Raw genomic sequence first — 6,439 nt, 5'->3', positions numbered from 1 at the left:
CCATATGAGTTATGTTCTGAATGTTTAAACGTTGAATGCCCTAACTTCCATGTAAGGTTGATTTCATTGTTATATTGAGGTGTTGTTGACTCCATAAGCCCAATGGATAGTTTTGTTTAATGTGTTTCCACCATTCATATTTTTTATAGTTGTTCTATAAGAGTTAGCCATCTTATCTTTATCAAAATCATTAACCTTTGAGAGAGCCCTCTCAGGTTGAGGAGGCTAATCCTTAGCCAAAAGTTGGTTTGAAATAGTTACATAAGGTCTTCCTGATCAGCAGCCTATCAGGGGCATGATTTTGTGATAACAAGTGCAGTGACCATCTTCTGGTATCCTAGATGGCCAGTGTAGTGGCTTGTATGGAACTCGTCCAGAATCAGGTTCTTAAGGTCATTCGAATCAGGTACATATAATCTTTTATGGAAATACAACATGCCAGCATTGTCCAATGTATAACCTTGTTGTAATCTTTCATTAACTGATTGTTGTACCTGCTGTTTTAACTGTTGGTATTCAGCATCCTGATTTGCTGTTGATTTAATCTGCTCAAACAGAGAGTTTCGCCACTTGCTGACTGAAAGTTCACACGAACACTGCACCTTTCGACTCAATGCATCAGCCACCCGGTTCTCTTTGCCTTTTAAGTGCTTAATCTCGAAGTCAAATCCGCTTAGGAAATCTGCCCAACGACCTTGTCTTGCATTCAAGGTAGGTTGATTGAAATAATTGGTCAAGCTGTGGTGATCTGTTAACAACAGAAATTTCCTCCCCAAGAGGTAATGTCGCCACATTTTCAGCGCATGAATAACAGCTATTAATTCTAGATCGTAAGCAGAGTATTTCTGCTCATGATCTTTTAATTTTCTAGATTCATACGCAATTACTTTCCCCTCCTGCATTAATACCCCACCCACACCCTCTTTACTTGCATCAGTACACACAACGTAATCCTTATTAGGATCAGCTATACTCAAGATGGGTGCAGTGGTGAGTAAATGCTTCAATCGATCAAAACTCTGCTGACATTCCGCTGTCCACTTAAACACCTTCCCTTTTTTCTGCAAGGAAGTGATAGGGTAGGCTATCCTTGAGAAACCTTCCACAAATCTTCGGTAATAGCCAGCTAGTCCCATAAAGGATCTGATGTCAGCTACATCCTTGGGTATGGGCCATTCCATAATCGTCTTTATTTTCTCAGGATCTACTGCAATTCCTTCTTTAGTAATCACATGGCCCAAATATTGAATTTCCTCCTTGAAAAAGTCACACTTACTAAACTTAGCATATAGCTGATGTTCCTGAAGAGTTTGCAACAGCATCCTCAGGTGCTCTTTGTGTTCCTCATGGGAACGGGAATATATCAGAATATCATCAATGAATATCAGCACGAATTTGTCCAAAAACCGATGAAACACGCTGTTCATCAAACACATAAAGGTGGCGGGTGCATTGGTCAAGCCAAAAGGCAGTACCACAAACTCGTAATGCCCGTAGCGTGTTCTGAAAGCGGTTTTGGCAATGTCCTCCTCTTTAATTCTGATCTGATGATAACCAGATCGCAAATCGATCTTGGAGAAAACCTTTGCTCCCTTTACCTGATCAAAGAGTTCGTCAATCCGAGGCAAGGGGTATTTGTTCTTAATCGTGAGCTTGTTCAGCTGACGATAGTCTATACACATACGGAGGGTTCCATCTTTCTTTTTGACAAATAGCACTGGAGCTCCCCACGGTGACACGCTGGGGCGGATATAATTCTTGTCCAGCAACTCTTGCAGTTGCATTTTTAATTCTGTCAACTCGGGTACGCTCATCCGGTACGGTGCCCGTGACACCGGGGCTGCCCCTGGTGTTAACTCTATAGTGAAGTCTATGTCTCTTTTCGGAGGCAATCCTGGTACCTCTTCAGGAAAAACATCCACAAATTCCTGCACCACCGGAATGCTGTCTAATGCAGATATTTTGTCTTTCTGGTTTGCATAACCCACTTGGATAGCGTAAATCTGGCACTTCTTTCTGAGACATTTGGCTAGCTGAGAAGCAGTGATAGGTCGGATCTGTACAGGGTGTTTAATCCCCTGCAACTCTTGCTGCTGCCCCAAGTCATCTTTGTAATAGATAGTTTTGGTCTTGCAGTTTACCAACGACCAATGTTTTTCCAGCCAATCCATACCAATTAGGATGTCGTAAGACCCCAATGGAAGTACATTCAGGTCTGCTGTAATTGGCTGCCCTGCTATGCTGAAAGGACAGTTATTAATTTTGGCTAAGACTCGTCTCTTAGCTCCTGTGGCTAGCTGTACCAGCCATGGGTTTCTGAACTTTTCAGCAGATAACTTACACTGTTCTACTATTTTTGGGCTAACATAACTTAAAGTAGCTCCTGGGTCAATAAGAACAGCTATAGAAAAATTTGAAATTTTACCTTCAAACTCCACCATGGTCGGCTGGTATTCCGCTTGACGGTCATCCAAGGCTGCGTTAATCCTGGGTACGCTGCGCGCCACTTCCCCAACAGTCGATGCTTCTTGGATCTGAGATATTTGATCCACTCCTTTACGCCGAGGGCAGTTCTTAACATAATGCGGTCCTCCACAACCCCAACATTGGACTGGGGGTCGGGTTACTCCCTCAAGATCGGACCTGGCAGGTGGTTCACTGATTTTGCTCTCACTTGGTTTAGTCCGAAATGTACTCTTTGCTACATTCCTGCCAATCTGTCCTTTACCAGCACCTTGCTGCCATTACCACGACTTCCTTTGTTATTACCAGCAATTTTGTTGCTCTTTCTTTCATTCCACCTTTTATTTGAAATGTCTCCTTTCTGTTTGTTTTGCTGATAACAGATTCTTGCCTTACGAATCGACTCGTCCATTGTCCTAGGATTATCAAACTCAATGCGTTCTCTTATATAGGATGGTAAGCTGCTCACAAATCTCTGCACTTTGGCCTTCTCCTCCTTGATGTATGGCACATAGCGAAGCAGGGAAGTGAAGCGGTTAATGAACTCGTCCATGGACTGTTGTCCCAGTCGTAAATCATGGAATTCCCGTGCCTTCTCATCATAGAAACGCTCGGTTAGATATCTCTCCTTGAAGTATTTCTGAAACTTTTCCCAGGTTATGTTTTGCTCACTTACTCCTTTTACAATTTTAATTTCTTCCCACCACAGGGTTGTTTTTCCCTGTAGCTGGAAAATGGCCAGCCGCGCCTTCAGATTCTGATCATACTCATACAGCTGGAAATACTTGTTAATGTTAATTAACCAAGCCTCTGCCGCTTCTTCCTGCTCTCTATCAAAATGTGGAGGCTTAATTTTCTGGAATTCTCCCTGTAATTCCATTTTCTGCCTCTTGGAAGTCTGCTATTCTACTACATTGTCAGAGTGGTCCTCCTTCTCCTCTGAGATTTCAGGTGCATAATTCCGTTCTTCAAATGCCCTTTGCTGTTCTGCACTAGGATTGGCTAATGGTGGATTCTGTCTGTCCGACAGACTCTTCAATATTCTTTCCTGCTCCACTGTCAATCGCGCGTTGTCTTCTCGCAGATGCGCCATTTCATTTTTCAGTTCTTGAACAGTTTGCAGTATTGCCAGATTGGTACTGCGTGTCTCTGCACCAAGCTGTACCCACAGCTCTGGATTTTCTCGAGGAATGCCGTCAGCTCCCTGCGTTTCCTCCATCTTTATTGTTGACTGTTAGCGAATTGTTGTTTCTGTGTTTATCCCCTAATTAATAAACAGAAAACAGTTAGCGGACTTTAATTCTTCCTCATACATGTACTATATGATGCAGCTGGATCTTACTGCTCCAGAGGCCACAGTTCTGAAACCTCTGCTCTGATACCACATTGTCACACTCCATGGTAAAAATACCATAAAAAAAAAATTAATTACATCTCAAATACTTTATGACCCACCTTATACATACTCGAACATAAACATTACTATACACATGTATATATGATGGCTCTCGAATACCCATGCGCTGTCATGGTTCACATATCCACATGGTCAACCTAATACACAAAGTTTACTTTCTGTTTTATTACCCTATGAATCATGGGTGATCGGATGAGGTCAAAGGTTATCACTTGGTTGTTGTACCGTGTAAACTCCAATGCCAGGTGTGACGGACATGTAATGCCTTCACCTTCCTTGGCCAGGTGTCCAGCACCGGGCAAGGGCCATGTGAAGTTTCGGAAAACACGCTAGGGTTTACGCGCCATTCTTCTGCTTGGATGGACGGCGAGGATTTCCTGCACAGATCTAAGGGCTCACATATGTTCCAGGGTTTAGCGGGTTTATATATACCCCAAACCGCATGTTTCGGGTTTATTTGTTCCTGTTGGGTTTACCGGATGCTTGTTCAGCTCAGCGAATTCCTTGTCTCCGTCGTGTGCCAGGTCTTGCCCAGCCATCCAGGTAATTTATCCGTCGGTTCAAGAATTTCATTACAGCTGATGTACACTCAGTATCTTGATGACACAGAGTTAATTGTTTTAGTTAATAAAATCTCATGACTAATTTCTATTGTTCGCTGTTGCAGGGGTTTACCTCTTGATGCTCCTGCCGCTCCAGGATAGAACATGCGTTCGAAATACTCTCAGGTATTTATCCTCTACAATGGATGCAGAGCTTCGATTTGTTTAAATGCCTGAGGGTTTACTTGTATCGTCTTATCCTTTGGCTGAGGGTTTCCTCATGGCAACTCTTATTGCTGTCTCAGGGTTCCTCTGCTCGGCCCCAAACCCTGATTGAGATTAGCGGTCGGCCTTGCCATGCCGAAACCCGCATCAAATCTGGTTACACAGTCTTGTGTTATATGTGTTTATTTTGATACCTCGCTTAGAGTTTGTGTATTTGGCTTCAATGGTTCACGGCCTTCCTTGCCGGAACCGGATGAACTCGATTTAAGTTGGAATATATATTATCTCAGTTCTTTTGCTGTTAGATATTAGTTTGTGTTCTCTCAAATGTATCGGGTTTCATGAAGAGGCCAGGGTTTGCCCCTCGGCTCGCTGGACATTTATGGACAGTCTATTACTGTACCCTTCGGGTTTCATTTATCACGCTGTTAATGTATATATATTTCACTTTCCTCCCTTGGAGTATGATGATCATGTTTCCGCTGGGTTAAGTTACAGTAATAACTTTGTTGTCCATATGCATATGAGCTTTGCTTTCCAAATGTACAGTGCTCGTTTCGTTTAAAATTATTGTCTGGTTATCTATTGCATATGAACTTGCCTCTTCAAATATACAGGTTCACTTCTGCTATTTTCTTTCCTCTGCTAACAGAGTCGAGATGTACCTTTCGAGGGTTTGTTTATAATAACAAGGGTTTGTTTTATAATGACGATGGTTTGTTTATAATATCCCTCTGCTCACACGACGTTTTCGTGACTGTATACGGCAGTTGAATGGCCACATACCACCGCGGTTCTGTGCCAACAGAATGCCTTTACTGGCTAAATAATGGTTTCCATTTGTATTCCACATTAATACAATCGTCTTTCACTTGTTTACATGTATAATGAAACTAAACCCTAGGTACAGGGTTCGATGAGCTTTCTTGGACGGCCTCACCATATTCTATTACAGCACTTAGTGCCCAATGTACTTCATGTTTGTTACAGTAATACGACTATTCAATGTTGATCTATTGTTTCCATGATTCTTTTCTAAGGTTAAAGATTGTTAACGATTCCTTTTGCCATTGAATAATTTATGCATTTGTTGCCATGCACTTACTATTATAGTACTGAAGACCTTCAGGAGGTTTTATACAGATATGTCTCGGCTATTCGTAGCTGTTATTTCTATGCAACTACCATGCATCTCCTTCTTCTGGTTCACATGCATCGACTCTTACAGTCGCTTATGCACTGATTTATATAGTTAACATGTATCGGTTCTTTCAGTTATTTATGCAATGAGTTTAACAGCTATCATGCATCGATTCCTTCAGTTTCTCATGCATTGATTTTTACAGCTATCATGCATCAATTTGTACAGTTAACAAGCTTCCGCTCTCACAGTTAACAGACATTTATCTCACAATCAACATGCATTTATATAGTAGCTAGTTTCCGTGTTAGGCTTGAATAGTCAGTAATATTTGCTCATAGAACTGTCTGTAATACTTCAGGTAACTGTTATCTAACTAGCCACAGAAAACTTGAGCTTAACTATACTTTACTCCTTTATACCAATATACGGAATACAGAGGTTTGAGTCTGGTGACTAACCATACCTGATTCGTCGGACACAAGAATCAACGCTCCAGAAGTTCACCTGCAATTTGTATGTTTGCTCTTATCCACCCAACCATGAGATCCATTGATACATTGGATTCTCCCCCCGAGCTGTCCTGCAGGCCTACAGCCCTCAACAAGACTCATGCACTATTGTGCTAGGGTTATCTGGTCCTTACCAGAC

At 42.0% G+C, this 6,439-nt stretch overlaps 1 long non-coding RNA gene across 1 annotated transcript; it reads left to right on the top strand.

Annotated features, from left to right (window-relative positions):
* Positions 1 to 4,337: 4,337 nt before the first annotated feature.
* Positions 4,338 to 5,146, top strand: LOC149256161 (uncharacterized). The gene is made up of 2 exons (XR_016266447.1): positions 4,338 to 4,423; positions 4,548 to 5,146. It is a non-coding gene; the product is annotated as an uncharacterized LOC149256161 (long non-coding RNA).
* Positions 5,147 to 6,439: the final 1,293 nt, after the last annotated feature.

This window comes from Pinus tabuliformis, chromosome 7 (assembly GCF_031772625.1).
Source record: "Pinus tabuliformis cultivar Carrire ecotype Pingquan chromosome 7, CPIR1, whole genome shotgun sequence".
In the NCBI taxonomy this organism is placed as follows: domain Eukaryota; kingdom Viridiplantae; phylum Streptophyta; class Pinopsida; order Pinales; family Pinaceae; genus Pinus; species Pinus tabuliformis.
Note: the sequence above shows the minus strand (reverse complement) of the source record. Positions and strands in the feature narration are given on the sequence as shown.